This window comes from Peromyscus californicus, unplaced genomic scaffold (assembly GCF_007827085.1).
Source record: "Peromyscus californicus insignis strain IS unplaced genomic scaffold, ASM782708v3 Scaffold_22__1_contigs__length_63687245, whole genome shotgun sequence".
Lineage (NCBI taxonomy): Eukaryota > Metazoa > Chordata > Mammalia > Rodentia > Cricetidae > Peromyscus > Peromyscus californicus.
In genome coordinates this window covers 62,391,605-62,411,829 of record NW_026294525.1, presented here as the reverse complement: position 1 = coordinate 62,411,829, position 20,225 = coordinate 62,391,605, and the positions used below count along the sequence as shown (strand labels likewise).

The following is a 20,225-nucleotide window of genomic DNA, read 5'->3' as shown; positions in this document are numbered from 1 at the left end:
ATGAGCTGCACGTAACCGTCAGCAGTATACAAACACGAAAGGTACTAAGCCGAGAAATGGTACAGCGCCTCTCTAGGGCTCAGGAGAGCCAACATTGGCTGTGAGGCAACAGCAAGTGCACACTTATTTTGAAGCTGATTTTCAGTCTCTATGTTTGGTCATCGGACTGAAAGGACCAAGCAGATGTCATAACAGGCTGCTCAGTCTTCTCTCAGAGATCAGGCCTCAATTTCAGTTTCCTGAGACTTGAGCAAGCAGTTTCTGGGAGGGCCATGAACAAAAGACTGCTCAAAGTTTAGCCAGATGTTTACTTTCTGGGGCCCCTCACCAACTTAGAGTTATGTGCAGTAAGTGCTTGGCCAGCCAGCCCCCATGGTGGCTCATGGACAAAGCCTGGGACTTGTGCTGGACTGCCCCCAAAGTAATAAATTGTAACCACCAACCAGTAAATTCAAAGGTTACATACCCTCACCCAATTAAAAGAGAACAGAGATAAAAAATAAACCAATCCGAGTTGCACCCGAGCAAAACTCCCCCAACCCCCCTGAAGGGCTTGTGGATTTTGCCTTTAAAAAGCTAGCCACACAAAGAAAAAGCAAGTTCCTCCTGGCCTCACGACTATGAGTGAGTGCTTTGGATCGAGCTTCCCTGTCCGAGGCTTGTAAACAAACAGAAATAAACCATGCTAATTGCATTCTGAACCTAAGGTCTGTGGTGGTTATCTTTGGGGTCCCAATCTGGGCATAACAGGACTTCCCCAGTCGACAAGGAACACGGAGCAGTCAGGGAGCTGCCTTTGATGGGTGCTCAGTGGAGGGGCAGAGTGGCGGTAGAGCATTGATCTGAGCTGGCAATCAGATACACCAGGATTTGCCAGTTCTAGGCTGCCAGGATGCTGCTGGGATCCCACGGGACCCTGCATCACAGGCAGGCCCTGGAGGACAGGAATTACAGCTCTTCCCACAACAATAATTTTTTTCTTCTCCTTTTGCAAAGAATGGAGTCAGAAGGAACTGGATTTCCTGATCACTCTGCAGCACTCCCAAAGACAGCTAGCAGGTAAGATCATTTCTTTATTTTCTAAGAAAAGAAGAACGCACCCAGACAGCATCATGATGCTCAGCTCTGTCTGCAGTGTGCGACAGCAGTCTCCGGGCTACACAGCACCAATGTCTTGGGAGTAAAGCAACTGAAACCCTTACATCAGAAGGGGCTCGACGCTCTAGAAAGCTGTGAGGCTGGGAAGAAAGGCAGGTGCTGAGTACTGGGCATGGTCATAAGCCCTGTCTGGACACAAGTAGCCAGCCATTACTCAGTGGTTCACTGTCCTCTGGAACTTTATTAAAGAAAAAACCCAGTTTTTAAACATCAGGAATACAAGGGCCGTCCTTGAGTCTGAAACGAGTGGGCAAAGTGAGGGGGTTGGAGTAAGGCACGCAGAAGAGCGTTCTTCCAATAGGGTCCGCCCTCTTACAGGAGGGAGAGCAAAATACACTGAATTGACTTCTGATCCCCAAGGCTCCCAAAGGCTTCTGGGATATCCTGATCAGGGCAGTTGTCCTCACCCCCACTAGGGACACAGGATGGGAGGGTCACTGCCTCTCTGGCCAGTGTTCCCACACCCTCACACAACCTACTGTCCCCCAACACCACCCTGGCAGGTGTTATAAGACCAAGCAAGGTCAAGGGCAAATTCTTAGCCCTCGGAGGGGAAGTGCTAGCCAGAAGTTCTCTTTGCCTGCTTATCCTTTTAACCATTCACCATATTTTCCAACCGTCTAGGTGTGCAGAGCACTGAGGAGCCAAAGGTGCACACAGACACCCTCAGGAGGACCCCTGAGGAAGGCAGAGCACCCCCACGAGTCCAGTGAGTCCTACTGATATATTGGGGTACGCAAACCCAGCACAGCTGACTGCTTCCCCACCCCCCCACCTACCCCCACTCCCCCCACCCCCCCCCCACTCACATACAGCTTCTCCCAGATGGTACTGAGCCTGGATCACGCTCACAGGTCACCTGAGGAGAAGCAGGCACTGCACACCCTCGGGGCACACTTGCCAGTAGCAAAAATGGCAGTGTGTCTGTGAACTAGGGCCGCCACAAAGACTGTGGGGCCGCTCCTTCTCTCAGAGTGCCCTGCTGCTGGAAGGCAGGAATCTAGTCCCCCGGCCCTTGACCACGGCTTTCCTTACCCTTCATGGCATGGGCACTGCCCTTAGTGCGCAGTCACACACGGGGCCCGGCCCGCAGCACCAACAAGGCAACAGATAGAGGATGGGTACGTGAACCAGTGGCATGCACAGCTGCTAATATTACTCCACTAAATTCTCACTGTGCGACTTTAAGGCAAGTGTTGTGAGACGCCCCCTATCGTACAGACCTGTCACACCTGTGCAGGTAGAGCCTTGAACTCAGCCTGAAGCAAGTGGAAGAAGACATTGTTGCCACCACCCCACACCCCATATCTGGGCTGGGTGAAGATGTATGTGACCTCTCCAGGTCTGGCTGTGAGCGAGCAGGTCCTTAGCCAATCCAGACTGATTAAAATGAAAGGGGCGGGGGGTGGGGTGGGGGGAGCATGGCAGAATTGTAGGCTTCCACTCTTGGTTGCCAAAGGAAAAGTCAACAAAGGAAAGAACAATGATCCTTTTGTCCAGCATGCTCCCAGGGTGGCAAGCAGGGCTCAGGAGGAGTGCTGGGTGTTCTTTCTCAAAGGTCTCCAGAGTCTGTGAAGACCAGCTGAGCCAGCTCTTAATTAGCATTCAGTTTACCTTCTGAAAATCCTTACCTATATGAATATTTGGGGGACACTCGGGCATTTGTGTGGCACTCTGAGGCTGTGTGGGACATCAGGACAAACATCAGTGCACACAGAAAGGCACACCCACGGGGTCATTTAGGACAAGACTCAGTGTAGGAGCTGGGATGGACAGCTTCGCAGAGCGAGTGTGACAGAGACAGAAATCTAGCAGCCACCAGAAGGCACCGGAACTGCTAAGGGACGATTCTATTTCTATCCAGTAAAGAACAGGAACGGATCTCAAACAAGAAACTCCAGGACACGGGATGAGACGGGAACCAAGAGATGGGGACCAGACATGAGGGGACAAGTGTGGGGACAGAGATGAAGCCTAGGTACTGGGACAGTCTGAAGGGTCATAGGTCCAGGTGGAGACACCAATCCCAGATCAAGGTGCTGTGAACTCAGATCTCACCAGCCTTAGACAAAACCAAGTCTGGGGTGCAGCAAGAAGTCTATGAATAGATTTCGGGAATTTTCTGAGGAATCAGGAGAAGCTAGAAGATCAGAAAGACGTACATTTTATCCCAACTTCTAAAGCAAGTTGGACCCTGAGTGTGATTATTAGTTATTAAATTATTAATCATTTCAGAACTAACAGGTCCATGAGTACTAGAAGATGACACCTGTTTATAATGTGCCGTTGACTCCAGAAGGACTAATTCTCTTCAAATTGAAGGTTTATCCTAATGAGATTCACTTAAGAGAAAGGCAGGGTAATTAGGTGGAGGCCGGAAGAATGACCTAACCCAGGTGCTTGGCTTTCGCACAGTAACTTCCCAAGATCATTTCTGAAACAGACAATACGTCGCATGGGAGCAGGAGGGTAGTGCAGTCAGGCAGAGCTCGTGACTAGTGAGGCACTGCCAAGGTGGGTGACAGCACACATCGGCAGCCTTGCCTCTAGGGCAAGTGTCTGCTCTCCAGTCAGCCATCATCTTCCCGGGAACACGGATGAAGGCTTGGACGGCAGACATGCCAAGTAACCAGCCCGGGAGAGGCAGTCCGTGCTGCCGACTGCAGAGCTGGGATGCAGGATGCTGGACACATGTAGACAAAAGCAATCGAAGGAAACTGAACGGATGCCCTGTTGTTCATAGGTGTTCAGGAGAGACGTGATAGGAAAGGTTTCCAGTGTGAAGATTTAGTGGTGCTGGAGAGATGGCTCGGTGGTTGGTTTGGGTCACTTGCTGTTTTTCTGGAGGACCCAGGTTCAATCCCCAGCACCCCTGCGGTGTTTCACAACCCTCCATAACATCTGTTCCAGAGGATCTGATGCCCACCCTTCTGGCCTCTGCAGATAACGGGCATGCATGTGGTACACACACACAAATGCAGCCAAAACACCCATGCACATAAAATAAAAGTAAATAAATCTTTAAAAAACAGATTTAGACATTTTAGTTAGGACAAACCTGGTTCCGATTATGACCTAGACCATTTGATGAAGGAGCCCCTGGGACGGAGACTGCCCAGAGGCCAGCTCAAAAGACACAATAACACCATTGTCTGCAGAACAGCTGGAGTGAGTCTACACCTGCATCTGTCCGGGCAGAACAGCTGCAGTCTACACCTGCATCTGTCCGGGCACAGAATTAAAAATAAATATTGACTCAAAGCAGGAAGGAAAGGCGAGGCATATGGATGGAGCTTCCCTTCATGGGAAAGTCAGAAATAAGAACATGGAACTGGGAAAAAAGTGTTCTGTGTGGCAGCACACTGTGGATCCATGACACGAACAGTGTGTCGCAACAGCCCATGAGCTGGCCCCATCACACTGCATCAAGAATTCAGATTAGAGAGAGAGAGGGAAGCAAAGTAGAAGCAATCCAGCCTGCTTATCTGAAGGACAAGGAGAGAGACAGACAGACAGAGAGAGAGGAAGTTTTAATTTAAAAAGTCATTTAAGCATGCAGTCCAAAAACTAGGTATTTCTTTATGCAAATAAATGTTCATTCTTGAATCAAAACAACAAAGAAAAACTATTTGAGGCAGGTCTCATGTAGCCCAGGCTGGCCTCAAACTTTCAGTATAGCAGAGGATGACCTTGAACTTCTGATCCTCCTGCCTCCACAGCCCGAGTGCTGGGTTATATGTACCTCCATGCTTGATTTCTATGGTCCTGGGAACAGAACCCAGAACTTCAGGCATTTGAGGCCAACACTCTCCCAACTGAGCTCCATCTCTGGCCTGACAACTACAATGATACTTTGATTAAAAAAAAAAAAAGAATTTAAAGTCGGACACAGTGACACTGACTTAAAACACTCCAGCGGCTGAGGCAGGACGATCACGAATTCAAGGCTAGCCTAAGCTACACCGCGAAATCCTTTCAAAACACATTTAAAAATAAAAGTGTTAATTAAAAGGGTGATTATGCCGAATTCTCATGCTCTATGTCTCAGTCTAACTCAAAAGTGGATGAGCAGGAATTAAGGCATCGGTCTGTGTTTGTTTCAACAGCAACCAGAAGTAAATACCAGAAGAGATACCAAGTATTACCACTAGTGGGACCTACACTACAGGACAGAAAGTTCCTGTGTCTGCATGAAAGAAGTGCTTGGAACCGTACAGGAACAAAAAAAACCAAAACAACAACAACAAAAAAGCTATGCCACTGACAAGCCAGCCCAGCCCAGGCGGGCTCCTCCTCACTGTTGAGAAGAAGGCTATGTCTCTCAACAAGCTTTCTTCTGACAAGTCCATTCTGTCACTTCTTCGTAGGAGAGAAATGAAACCTGGAGGCAAATCCCTAACTCCAAGAAGCTCAATGTGGTCAGGATACTAAAACCTATTAATAGGAGAAGGGCACTGTAGAAAAAGAAAGCTACAGGGGTCCCCACCCCGGCCATCAATCTCCTTTACGAAGGCTCTGTTGTCAGTCTCTTGTTACATTTCATAATAGGTTTTCAAAACGGATCTTGGTTGTGAGACCCAAGGGGCAGACACAGTGCGTGCTCACGGCAGAGTGGCTCACAGAGAAGGGCCTGCAGACGCTGATTGAATTCGTTTGATTGGATTGAACTGAACAGATTTAAATGGAGATTCTCAGGATGAGGCATTTAATAAACCTTAGTCTAATCGAACTAGACTGGCAAAATAAAGCATCGTAAATCCATATCCTGGAACACTGTGACTTCCTGAGACAGTCATCTCCCCGTCCCAAAGCAGCCCAGAGGGACCCATTCAGGCTTCCCTGGTTGCTGACAGGGCAGTGTCTCCAGGATTTACAAATCCACTAGGAAATGACAATGAAAGTAACCAATGGCTCCGTGCAGTTACCTCATTTGCACGCTGTTAAAACTGCGTAAAAGGATTTATGTTTAGAGAGGCATAGATATATATGGTACACCTAAAATATACATCTAATTTTAGAGTAGCTTATTAATGTATTGACTCACGTCTAGCTGAGCACACCAGACGGACGCATGAATTCTTAAGTACTCTCCGATAGCCCGATTGATTAGTGCACTGGTTTCCTAACATAGTCCCAGTTAATCACCCCCACTTGATAGCTTGAAACAGCCGAAATGGGTTCTCTCACCAGAGTCTGAGGTCAAGATGGCAGCTGGGCTGGGTCAGTCTTGGAACCTGGCAGGGTGGAGTCCACTCTCTGCCTCTTTCCTGGCCTCTCGGGGTTGCCAGCAGTCCTTGGCAATATTTGACCAGTACCCACATCAGTCCAGTTTCTCCCTCCATTGCCCAAGTCTTCTCTCCCTCTGTCTCCACACGGCCACCAATTCTTAGCTAATTGCGTTTTCAAGAACTGTATTTCCAATTAGTTAGGAGTGTGAGGGTCCGTGCGGGTATGAATTTTAAGGGGGCACTGCTTAACCATATGCAAATAGGTCTCATGTAACTGAGCCTGGCCTTGAACTCTTGACCCTCCTGGTTCCACTTCCCCAGCACTTGGATTACAAAGGTATGTCCACCACAGTCGATGCCAGTCCAACACAAAGCTCTATCGAGTGATGCTACCATGTGACATCATCTAACTTATCACTAATTTGGGAAGATAGTTTTCCCCCTTTTCAAGATTTTTTTCAAACACAGATATTAGTATTATTTAGATGCAATTTTCATGCAGTCAAGTTCACAGGTCTTAAAGTCACATTTGAGTTTCAGCAAAAGCATACACCAATGCAGCCCATACCCCACTCAAAATATTGACTGTTGAGCTGAGTACCCTAGTGGTATAGCTCTTCCAGTATAGCCCAGTGGTAGAGCACTTTCCTGGCACACACCAGGATCTTGGGTTCGATTTTCAATACCTCAAAACATTAAATAAATAACTATTTTGTCTCCTTGGAAAGATTTACTGTGCCTTTTCCCAGTGATCCCTACTGGACTGTTCTCGACCTTCATATATATATATATATATATATATTTCACACTTTTGCATCTGGCTTTATTAGCTGATGTAGCAGGCATTTCAACACCACAGGCCTTTGCTCTGAGTAGCAGCCCACTGCAGGACTGTAGTACAACCTGTCCACCATTCACCTGGGTATTTATTGGGGCTGTTTCCAATTTCAAGTTGCTTTTAAGACTCTGCCAGCAACACGCCTGTGTGGATCTTTGTAGATGTCTGCTTTTTCCTTCTTGGGTCGATGATAGGAGTGTAACTACTGGACCATAGCTTAGGCTTCCATTGAACTTGGTAAGGAACAGCCTTGTTCCTTCCCACCAACATCAGGGTGAGCGGGTGAGCGGGTGAGCGGGGCGATCTCTCCACTGCCTCCCCTGGGGGAGCTGCCCTGCTCCTGGGGTAACCATTCCAGTCTGCCTTCTTGTATGGAGAGGTTGGGTATCTATTTATGTATATATTGGCCTTCCATATATCTTCTGTTTAAAGTGCCTTTTCTAGATTTTTGCACACATTTTTATTGCTTGCTTTTTTTATTGTTAAGTTATAAGAATTCTTTAAATATTCTTAGACCATGTCTTTTGTTTAAATATATATACTGTAAATCTTCACTACCCTCTTTGGCTCACATATTTGCTTTCTAAATAGTATGTTTTCTATCTTAATTTTTGTTTATGTGCCTTTTTACCACCCCACCCCACCCCCCACCCCCCCGCCAGCAGCACATATGACAGGCACCACCAAGGCCTAGACGAGCAGCACGGACTGCAGACACAAACATGGCCTCAGACACATGGCACAGACAATGGAGGTCTTGCGAGGAGGCTTGATCCAGAAAATGAAAATATCTTGGATATCTTGCTGCTGCACAGAGCCACGGTGATCATGTGGCTGAGCAGTGAGTTCGGGGGCGGAGCCTGCAGGAGCTCCAAGCTGCCACAAACTACCCTGCAGGCCCTACTGGCAACTAGATGCTCCCATACCTGTAGCCAATGCCACGGATCTAGTTCTGCCTCTTGCCCTGCCATCTTTCCCATCTTTCAATCACACGTTCATTTACTAAAATGCCATTGCAAACTGCTGCGTGTTACACAGTGTGTTTTTTGCCCAGACAGCTTTGCATGCGAATACTTATTGCAACGAGTCATTGAGCTGGTTCACAGTTTCTGGTAAATACTGGTCTATCACTGAGAGTCAGCTTGGATATCCTGCTGTTGCCCAGCATCAGGGTGATCATGTGGCCAGGCCACGTGTCCAGGGGCAGGATCCTCGCCAGCTCCAGGCCACTGCACACCTCCTTGCCCACCGCAGCCACAGCTAACTGCTGCCGCCACCACATCTCTATTTCTGCTTCTCTCAGCCGAAGAACTTAGCCATCTTTTTTTCCAACTTCATGAGACCACTTTCTAAAACCAGTTTCCCATGAGACCTGCCTTTTTTGCTGTTGTTGTTCCAGAGATAGTTGGTGCTTTGCAAACTCATGCACCACGGTCTCCCCTCAAAGGCGCGGTGGGTCTCTCAGGCTCCTCAGAGGAGCTCCTCAGCCCCTCAGATGCCAGCAGCTGCCACTGTCTCGAACTGACCCCTGCTTTAGGTTTTTCTATATGCACAATCATGTCATCTGTGAATTTAAAACTGCACTTCTTTTTCTTTCTATTTAATTTTTAAATATTTATTTTTATTCCATGTGTTTTGCTTTTGTGTATTTATGTGCACTGCGTGCATGCCTGATTCTCGTGGAGACCAGAAGAGGGTGTCAGATCCCCTGGACCCCACGTTGCAGAGGGTTATGAATCATCATGGGGGTGCTGGGAATTGAACCAGATTCTATGCAAGAAAAGTAGACATTTAACTGCTGGGCCATCTTTCTAGCCTCCGAGATAGCATTTCTTTTTTGAAAGTGTATTTCTGGGGCTGGGGAGATGGCTCAGTAAATATAATGTTTGCCACGCAAGCAGAGGACTTGAGTTTTAGTCCCCAGAACCCATATTTGAAAAGCTAGAATGGGGGATAGAAGCCGGGCAGTGGTGGCACATGCCTTTAATCCCAGCTCTTGGGAGGCAGAGCCAGACGGATCTCTGTGAGTTCAAGGCCAGCCTGGTCTACAGAGTGAAATCCAGGACAGGTACCAAAACAACAGAGAAAAACCCTGTCTCGAAAACAAACAAACAAACAAACAAAACAAGCAAACAAACAAAGAATCGGGAGATAGAAAGCTAGCTCAGGAGTTAAAGAGCTCTTGCATAGGTGCCCAATTCCCCAGCATCCTCCTGGGGGCTCACAGCCAATCCTAACTCTAGTTGCAGGGGATTTGATGCCTCTGTTGACTTCTGGTAGCACTGAGCACACATGTAGTACACGTACATGTATGCAGGCAAAACTCTCATACATATAAAAATAAAATAAATAAGCCTTGAATAAAAAAAAAAAAAGGCTGGGTACAGCAAAGCATAGCTGTAACCCCAGCTCAGGAGTCAGAGACAGGGGGATCCCTGGGGCTGGCTGTCCAGCTAGTCCTGCTGAATCACTGAGCTCTGGGGTCAGTGAGAGACCCTGCTCCAAAATTAATGTGGACGGTAATAGAGGAGTGTCTGGCCCCCACAGGCACATGTGCATGTGTGCACACATACTTACACACCCCCAACATACACACACCTGCCCATGACAAAATTGCATTTCTTTCCAATCTTTTGCCTGTTTTATTTAACTTCCCCCGATACCTTTCCTGTCTTGTTAGAGTGACCGGAAACTCCAGAACAATGCTGAAGTAAGTGAGAGAAGACATCTCTGCTTACACTGCTCCTGGGAAGAATATTTTTCAGTATTTTTATCTCTAAGAAAGATGCTATTTGTAGAGATGGATAAGTTTTTTGCACACTGAAGGCCTCTCCGCTGATGCAGCAAACTGAATCAGGCCGAATCAGGAAAAGCCCAGGTTTAATGGGTAAAGCATTCCTGGGTGATTCCCCAGCCCTGCAGAGAGGAGACAGGGGGGAGACCAGAAGAACCACATGTCTGTTTTCTGGAATGCCGCTTATATACCCTGTGGGAGTGGTCTTGAGCCTCTCTGGGGGAGGAGCTGTGTTTGGTGGGCTTTGAAGGGGTGGGTTTGGGGAAAGAGATGGGAGGGGAGTTGAGGTGGATCTTCCATCAGACTCCTTCCAAACATTCCAGACTCTTTAGGTATAGGGATGCCAGGGTGTCAGGGTTGAGGTGGAGCTCCCACCCAAACAGAGATGTATAAGATGCCTTTTATCAGATTAATAAATTTTCTAGTCTATGCTGAGATGAAACCCAAGGCTTGTGCATGCTGGGTAAATGCTCTACCACTGAGCTGTGTGCCCAGTCCTTGGCTCTCTGAGACAGTCCTTGAACTTGCCACTCCTCTGCTGTAACAGGACCCCAGACCTTAGCACAACTGACGCCGTGTTAGAGGCACCGTTCTGACCTTAAAACCCAGCACATACGCCCCAATACTTTCCAGAAACAGGAACCAAGACCTAATCCATCAAAGACTTGGTCTGTGAGTCCAGGATCCAGGAAAGCCCCTAACTGTACCAACTGCTTGGTTCTGTAGCTCGGCCTCTTGCTCACTCTTCCTGCTAAGTGAATTGTGCCAACTAGGATGTGGTCTTTGTACACAAAAGACAAAGAACTGTGAGGATCCGGGCCAAATGATTTGGACAAGTTTCCAGTTCAGCCACCGGCCAGTGATAAAGACTTCCTTTTCTGCTTCTGTGTTTTCTCTGTTGGACTCATCTCATAACACTGCCTCCTCTCTGGTTATGGCCTTCCCTGTTATCTTTTGGAAGTACACTGGAGGAAGCCCCTCCCCATTCCTTGACTGACACTTTGTGTTGCTTGATCAGTTTTTGGGGGTATAATTTTTCCATCTATTCCAAGAACGTTGGCTTTATTGATACATGTCTGTGGCTGGGATTTTACTCCACAGACTTTTGCTCTTAACTAGACGGATCGCTCTCTTCCGACTAGTGTGAGCTTCATCTGATCCTGTCTTTCTAGTTTTGTAACACGGAAACCTAAATGACTATTTTAGGTCTTACTTTTTTCTTTTTCCTTCCTTCCTTCCTTCCTTCCTTCCTTCCTTCCTTCCTTCCTTCCTTCCTTCCTTCCTTCCTTCCTTCCTTCCTTCCTTCCTGTTTCTTGTTTTTTGTTTGTTTTTGTTTTTGAAGACGGACTCTCATGTAGTCCAGGCTGGTCTAAAACGTGTAGGTGAAGCTGGTCTTAAACTCCAGATCCTCCTGTTTCCACCTCCCAGATGCTGGGTCTAAGGGATGTGCTACCACCCACAGTATCTTACTTTCTACTGTGAGTGTTTACAAGCAGACGCTCATCTACAAGTGCTGTGCTGAACACACAAAATGGTAGTTTGCTGGAGGTTTCTTTATTTTCCATCAACTCTGAATACTTTCTAATTTTCCTGGTGACTTCTTCTTTAACCTTAAGGTGATCATATAGCATTTTAAAGTTCACATAGCTGGAGTTTTCCTGACCTGCTTGTTACTGACTTTTACACATTATCTAGGATTCTGGCCTTTGGAACGCACTGGGATTCATTGACATTTATTGGGACTTGTTTTGTCACCGGTTTGGGTTGATCTTGGTGAATATTCCATGTATTTAAAAAGAATATACTGGACATGGGAGACAAGCCTGTAAGTCCATCTCTCAGGAGGCTGAGGCAGGGGAATCATGAGTTTGAGTCTGGATGCACGGTGAGGATTTGTCTAAAATAACAATGAATGAATGAGTCAGATAAATAAATAACAGGATGTCTGCTCTGTGGTCCACAGGGCTGCTGGGACGTCCATCTCCTTACGCGTTATTTCAAATCAGAACCAGCCCCTACGGAAAGCACAATGTCAAAACCTGCAACTAAAATTGCAAATTTGCTTTTTGCCCCTTTGGTTCTGTCGGCTTTTGATGCATGTGTTTTGCACCTGTTTCAGTGACGCAGCACACATGAGATCTTTATGTCTCCTTAACAGTTCCACTGGTCATTATGAGTGTCATTTCTAGTAAGACTGTGTGGCTTGAGGTCCACTTTGTGTGACATTGACATAATCATTCTCTTAATCTTAGGGCTAATGTTCACACCGGCATCTTAACATTTTTAAAGTTATTGTGTGTGTGTGTGTGTGTGTGTGTGTGTGTGTGTGTGTGTGTCTGTGTGTGTGTCTGTGTGTGTGTCTGTGTGTGTGACTGGGTGCCCCCATGCCCTGCCACACACACAGAAGTCAGAGGACAACCACGAACGTCAGTCCTCACCTTTCATCTTGTTTGAAAGGGTCTTTGTTGTGTTTTGGCTGCGAACATCAGCCTAGCTGGCCTGTAAGTGCCCAGGGACTCCTGCCTCCACACCTCCTCTTCCAATATGAGCACTTGGATTATAGATGGCGCCCTACACAAACTGAGCTGAGCAACTTTAAACCCCATGTACCTGTCATTCACTCAACTCACAACCAGTTTCGTCCATTTTGTTTATCTATCTTTGAATTAAATTCACACAGAATTCCAGGGTCCCAAAATTGGGAAGATGTCTGAATTGTGTAATTTTTATTTTCTGTTTGGCTCCTTTTCAGTGGGGCTTTATTAGCAAAATTCAGAAAGAGAAGCTGAATTGTCAGGGGCTGTGGCTCCTATTTATTTTTATTTGTCTGTTTTACAATGCTGGGGTTGAACCTGGGGCCTTGAGAGCATTAGACCAGTGCTCCACAACTGGGCTGCAAGCTCTACCCTGGAACTTAAGGCTTTTTGAATATACATTTGTTTTGTACATTTGTAATATTTACAAATTGATTGCTTCTCAGAGGAGAAAAACATGTTTCTCTATGACCAGTTTTATTTATTGTTTTACTCTTATTAGTGTGTATGGGGGGGGGCATTGCATGATGGGACAGTGAATACATGCACACATGTGTGTAAAGGTCAGAGGACAGCCTCATAGTGTGGCTCTGATGGAGCTATCCTCTGTTTGAGACAGGGTCTCTCATTAGTCTGTATTCACCAATAAGTCTGGACAGCTGGCCAGTGGCAGTGAAACCTGCTGGTCTCAGCCTCTCTCCTGCCATCAGTGGGATCAAAGGAGCATGATCCAGCCCAGCTTTTGAAGCAGGGTCTGAACTTGGGTTCTCATGCTTGTAATGGCAACACCTGACTGGGTTGTCTCTCCAGCCCTTTTTAAATTTTATTTTATTAATTTATTATTCTCACTTGGTAGCTCAGACTGGCCTTGGCTTTCTGGAATTACAAAGCATCTGCCACCCACACACCCCTTTGCCTTGTTTTGATGGTCGGCCTGTGACGGGGGCCCTGGAGAAAACTTCAGGTCCAGGAGAGGAGGAGGGGTCTTCTTCAGGGGACTGTTTCCCTGCAGGGTGGCAAGCGGGCCAGAGGACGGCAGAGAGTGTGGTTCGCCATCAACTCTCCCCAGTAGCTGTGCCCAGTGCTCTCTACAGAGAGAGCGGCCTGTATTTCTGCTTTGCAAAGGCCCCTTGTCGGAGTTCCATCGTTCCTGACCTTCTGTCTTCAGACAAATCACTGTGCTCCGCAGTCCCCATCTTGGAGTGTTTTATATTAAACTCTCCTTTCTCAAATGGCTGCTGTGGTTTGTCTCCTGATGCCACCCCAGGGTCTTCCAGACTCCAGTCCCTCCCTCCAACCTCTTGTGAAAACCCCGACTCATTTCCTTCTCAGATCTGTCATGGAAGGCCCATCTCTCATTCTAACCCAGCTCTCTCCTTGCCTGGTCTCTAGACACTCTCTCTGACACTAGTGCCAGCTCCTGTGGTCCCTTCCCAACCTTTTTAAGCTCAACCTATCCTTCCAGGGAGCCCAGCCGGCATCTCCCTAACCAGACGAGCCCTCCTCCATCCCCCAGGTGTGTGTGAGTCCTGGAGTGAAAACCGTAGCTCTCTGTTACTCCTGAGAAGCACTGGGTTTTCTCTGGAATACAGTCTGCTAAGTTTCCATCACTCCTCACTGGTCCCATTGACAAATAGAATGTTTAGTTTTCCAGATGTTTCCTGTTGCTTCCCAGGACCAAAGGTCACACCTGCGCTTCCACATCTACCTGCAGGCAGAGGCCTGTTGGTACACTTGCACACAGGAGAACATTTCTAAAGGAGTACGCTGTCTATAGAGCTGTGAGTGAACCTGGGGTGGGTGGGGCTGTCACCCGGGAGGGTGGAGAGAGATTCTACATTCATTCACTCATTCTTTCAGCCATGTCCTTCTTCAGCAAACGTTTGTCCAGTGCTCACTCTCTGGCAGTATTTTGGGTACCAAGGATATAGTATGAGTGACAACCACTGTTACTGGTCCCATGGAACTTGTCTTTTAGTGGGAAGAAACGGACAGTTAAACACAGACATGGAACCAGCCATGCTGGGAAATGCCACAGTAGACTAGAAATGGCAGTAAGGCCTGACACAGCGAGGGCCTCGGAGGGGCTAATTAAAGGATATTTAAGAAAACTCCAAGAAACCTGAAGTCCTGAGGATATGTGAGTGAAGAACATTCCAGACAAATGAGGTAACAAGTGTGCTATCCCTGGGGCAGGTGTGGACTTAGTGTGTCAGAACTAGTGATCCAGCTAAGGTACAAAATGAGGGAGCACAGTGAGAAGGGACATGAAGGAGGCGATGGGGACCTCGGTCTGGCTAGTGTGAAAACACTCCTGCTTGTCTCGGGCTCCATCTGCTGTCAGTGGGATCAAAGGAACGTGATCAAGCCCATCTCTTTTTGAGCTACAGTGGAACCGCTGGGCATTTGTGAACAGAGCAGAGACACAACTGGAGGTGTGTGTGCGTGTGCGTGTGCGTGTGCGTGTGCGTGTGCGTGTGCGTGTGTGTGTGTGTGTGTGTTCACACTCATGCTAAGTGCTCTGACACTCAGCCACACCACAGCCATTATTGTAGTTTAAAAGGTTCACTCTGTACAGCTACATAGTGAAGAACCAGCCTGCCTCCACCTTAGGCTTAAAAGCCATCTTACAGTAAAGACAATCTAGGTTCATTCCTGTGCATAACTACATCTCTGTTTCTCAAGGATCGGGCTGTGTCCCACCTGCAACCTTAACTACAAGTGGTTCTGTACTGGCTGTTCCAGGAAACAGCAACCATGCCTTTATTTCGAAAAGTTGTTTATAATCATCTTGCAGCCTTACCTTTGTTTCAAAAGGTTGTTATGACCACTTGTTGTTATGACTACCTTGTTATGCCCACCTTCACCATGTCCTTGTTTCGGGACCCCATGTAGGACTCCCTTGTTCTGTTCCTGTACCCCACCTGTCCCTCCCCCCATTTGGAAATCTCCTACCCCTGAGCTATAAAAACCTTGTTTTCCTCACACCCAGTGCTGACCTCTCCCTTGGGGGAGGCAGCCTGTGGACACAAATAAAAATAAAAAGTTTGCTTTAGCTGGGCGGTGGTGGCGCACGCCTTTAATCCCAGCACTCAGGAGGCAGAGGCAGGTGGATCTTTGTGAGTTTGAGACCAGCCTGGTCTACAGAGCGAGATCCAGGAAAGGCGCAAAGCTACACAGAGAAACCCTGTCTCGAAAAAAAAAAAGTTTGCTTTAATCTATTGCTTGCTTTAAGTAATTTGGCCGTGACGATTTGATTTCTCCTCCTTTCTTTGGGATTAACTAAGTAGCCTGTACCGATTCACTAATCTTCAGTTAAATATGAACACAGCTACAGTGTTCAACTTGGATAACTAGGAAATATAACACAAGCCAATACAGAGGAGGCACAGTGATCCAACCCTGGAATTCAGTGGAAGCTGAATGGCCAAAGTTGCCCGAGGCTAGACCCCAGGGCAAATCAGGCTCCAGAACTCTGCTTTTCAGTTTGAATTCAGGCTTGTCCGATGCAGTGTCTAGAGGGGAGGTACAGAAGCCAAAGAGAATGTGGACAACATAAAAACTGCAGTATGCAAATACCACAATAGGCCACGTGTTCATTCCAGGTTGTCTAGACGTACGTGCATGTGTACAGGAGCACACATACACACCTCCGTTTATTTCCTAAACTGACTTAGCGCTTGCAGTTTCTTCTAGCAGAAGATATTACCTGGCCATCCCATTTGGAATCTCTTAAGAAGAAAAGTATTTCAGAACTGGGGCTCCCAGGATAGACTAGACCCAAGCAGAATACATAGTCCCTATCTGAGTTGAAGCCCTGTGCCTCTCTGGTGTGAGGCTTAGAGCAAAAGCTGACCATGGAGCCGGGTGAGACAAGAGAGTGGGGCGGGGAGTGGGTCACAAGAGGCCCAGGAGGGATGCTCATCTTTCCTTCTCTCTTCTCTGATTTCCTTCTGTACTGGTTCAGGACCCACGCCTTCAAGCTCTCCTCTCAGAAGGCAGGACTGTAGCTGAAGTTTTTTGGTCCTGCCTGGCCCACGGTCAGGACAAATCTCTCCCACTTATGTCCCCCAAGTAAACACATAAAGACTTATATTATTTATAAACTGTATGGCCGTGGCAGGCTGCTTGTTATCTGTTCTTATATCTTAAATTAACCCATTTCTATAAATCTATACCTTGCCATGTGGCTCGTGGCTTACCGGTATCTTGCATCATGCTTTTCCTCATGGCAGTGGCGGCTCGCAGCATTTCCCTGCCTCAGCCTTTCACTTCCCAGAATTCTCCTCCTTCTTGTCCTACCTACACTATCCTTCCTGCCTGGCTACTGGCCAATCAGCGTTTTATTTATCAATCAATCATAACAACATATATTTACAGCCTACAGGACATCCCACAGCACAGGACCCTTCTCCATTGCTGGGCACAGCTGACTGAATTCTTCCAGATCCTCTGTTCATCCTTGCTTCCCACAAACTGCTCTCCCCTGGCCTCATTCTGTGTTTGAGATTTGCAAAGTCCATTTCCCCTTGGGTAGAGAAGAATTCTGTGTATAGTGGAGGGTCCAAGTGAGACTCACACCCGCCAGCTCCAACACCTTCCCTCCTTCCCAGACTCCCCTGCACAGACTGCTTCACCCTCGGATCCCTTCTCCACCTCCCTTCTCTGCCCTGGCATATGCAAAGGGATCCTTCCAAAGGCTGGGGGGCATATATCCTAGGCACAATCCCTCATCTTGTCCAACGGAAGGTGTTCCCTCCTGCATTGCCTGTCTCACCATGCATGGGACTCACCTGTGACTTGCCTGTGTTCCTGCTCTGCACCCTAGGAAGACTGAGAGCTCTCTGGGGTGAGTCTGTCTTCCTCACCTGTGTGTCACGGCTTTCCACAGGGCAGGCATAGAGCTAAGGCTGCAGGAGCTGTACTGAATACGTGGGTGAGTAAATGAATAAGTGGATGAAAATCCAGGTGGCTTTCCGATTTTACTAGAATGCCACATTGATTTTTACCACATCTTAATGAAGGAGAGATAGGAAAGAAGGGGAGTGACGGAATCGGGTACTTTAGAAAACATTAAACAGCCCTTACCCACCACCTCCCCAGTCTCAAGGGCACAGTCCCAACCTTAAGCGGTTTGCAAAGGAGAAAGACAACAGGGATTGCTGAGTGGCACTTGCCACATCCAGGCCCCGACACAGGCATTGGTCACCTCATTGGATTCTTGAAACTCCCTCAGGAGCGGGGTGGGGGGTGGAGGGGGTGGAGGGGGTAGGGGGTGGGGGGAGTGGGGGGTGTCATCACTGCCATTTTATAGGTAGAGACTTGGCCCTGTGTCAGTTGGCTAGGACCTGTGACTCTTTTTGTTTGTTTGGTTTGGTTTGGTAGTATTTTTGTTTTTGTTTTTGTTTTTGTTTTTTTCCAGAGAGGGTTTCTCTGTGTAGTTTTGGAGCCTGTCCTGGATCTTGCTCTGTAGACCAGGCTGGCCTCCAACTCACAGAGATCCGCCTGGCTCTGCCTCCCAAGTGCTGGGATTAAAGGCGTGGGCCACCACTGCCCTGAGACCTGTGACTCTTAAATGTGGACATGTGTTCTCCACCCTAAGGCCTCCATTTTCCAGGCCAGAGCATGTCTCTGAGAAGGACAATGACAGGAATAAAGCAAGAGCAGGGACGGGGCTGGAGGCAGCAGTGACCAGGGCAGTCGTGACCATTTGACTAAGGCACAGGGAGGGTGTCAACAACTAGCAGGACAACGGAATGCGGAATGCATGAGGCCACAGCCCCACGCTCGCTCTCACCAACCGTGGGGAAGGTGGCGCCTGTGGCCTTTCGAAGACAGCATGCTCTCTGCCCTTGTATGGAAGTGGTAGGAAAGCTCCAGGGTTACTGCCTGCAGCTCCCTGGAGCTCTAACACCAGCTGGTTTTGCAGGCCCTGCTGTTTGTGCTAGATGAGAGCTGTCAAGTACAGCTGAAACTCCGACCATGCTCAGACACAACCAAAGCTACACTTTCAGCTTGAGTCTGTGTTCTAAGCTGTGAATTCTCGGCTCAGGAGAGAGTGACATCAGCTTTCACGTACGTGGTGAGCTGTTTTATAGGCCCTCGGACTGAAGAACTCAGGGCAGCTATAGCCTTGGCAGCCGGAGCTGAGAGACCAGCTTGGCTCTAAAGCAGCATCTTCCCAGTGACCATAAGGACAGCAGCCTTGAAGTCTGATAGACATTCTCTCTGGGGAAACTGAGGCAAGAGAGGAATCAGGGAGAATGAAGGCCAAGGCATCCACACAGAGGAGGCCAGTTAGGAGTTCTTCAGCTGCATTTAAACACAAGTCTCTGAGGGCTGTCTGGGGAGATCCCCTTTCTTTCTCTTCTCAATATAAAACAGGATTTATCACGGAGGCAGGGACACCAGAGAGGGCCCTGTGTCTACCGTCTTCTCATGTTTGGACAAGTTAGAGGATCTCTTCTCAACCCAGGACGGTCAAACAGGGAACCCACCCTGTGACGAGCCCTGAGCTTGGCCTCCGCCTGGCAGTGCATCCAGCCCTGCTCATGTCATGTACTGAAACAGCCAGGGAATCCAGGCATTCATCTCCTCTCTAATCCCGACAACGCCAAGGCTCAGAGACAAGAAGAGGTGGCCTGTCTACCTGGACAGTGGCAGGGCTGTCATTCCCGTCCTGGGCTGTCAAGACACTAGCAGCTGTGGTTAAGAGTGCTCACTGCGCCGGGCGGTGGTGGCGCACGCCTTTAATCCCAGCACTCGGGAGGCAGAGCCAGGCGGATCTCTGTGAGTTCGAGGCCAGCCTGGGCTACCAAGTGAGTCCCAGGAAAGGCGCAAAGCTACACAGAGAAACCCTGTCTCAAAAAACCAAAAAAAAAAAAAAAAAAAAAAAAAAAAAAAAAAAAAAAAAAAAGAGTGCTCACTGCTCTTGCAGAGGACCCAGGTTCAGTTCTCAGAACCCACAGAGTGGTTCACAACCACCTGTAACTCGAGCTCCAGGAGGTCTGATGCCCTGTTCTGGCCTCCCTAGGTACTGCACACACACATAAACTCATACAGGTACACATATAGACACATAAATAAATAAATCTTAAAAAATAAAAAAGACACCAGCAGCCTACCCCAGGACTTCAGGTGTGATAGTATAGAAGGCAATAGCTGCCCTCAGAGTGTGAGGGAAAATCTCGCCTATGAGACAGTTAAATCCCAGCCTACAGACACAGGGACTTGGCTGTGGGCCTGAGCACGCCCATGAGACAATGCATGGCTGGCAGAGGACAGCACTTTGTAGAGGAGGGGTCTCTAAGGGACAGCAGACTCACTTCTTACCCTAGAAGACACTTACCCATCTCTCTAAGTGTCCAGAGTAAGCTATTTCTATGAGTCTCGCCTACTATAGGCACTTAGTAATTATTTTCACTCTGACTAATTAATAAATCAAAGTCACTCTACCAATTGACTTCCCTTTCTCCACTGACCTTCTCTCTCTCTCTCTCTCTCTCTCTCTCTCTCTCTCTCTCTCTCTCTCTCTCTCTCACACACACACACACACACACACACACACACACACACACACACACACACGTGCACACACATGCACACGCACTATGGCCTACTCAGGACAACTTCAAAGCAGTTAGCTAAGATGGTCCAGTCTCACAGACTGCTCC

General features: G+C 47.9%; 1 protein-coding gene and 1 long non-coding RNA gene across 5 annotated transcripts in view; one reads left to right on the top strand and one right to left on the bottom strand.

Moving 5' to 3' along the window:
- Scml4 (Scm polycomb group protein like 4) overlaps positions 1 to 20,225 on the bottom strand; it is a 107,537-nt gene that overhangs the window by 68,483 nt on the left and 18,829 nt on the right. The window lies entirely within an intron of this gene.
- Positions 639 to 7,114, top strand: LOC128118703 (uncharacterized). The gene is made up of 3 exons (XR_008221304.1): positions 639 to 1,059; positions 1,783 to 1,867; positions 5,265 to 7,114. It is a non-coding gene; the product is annotated as an uncharacterized LOC128118703 (long non-coding RNA).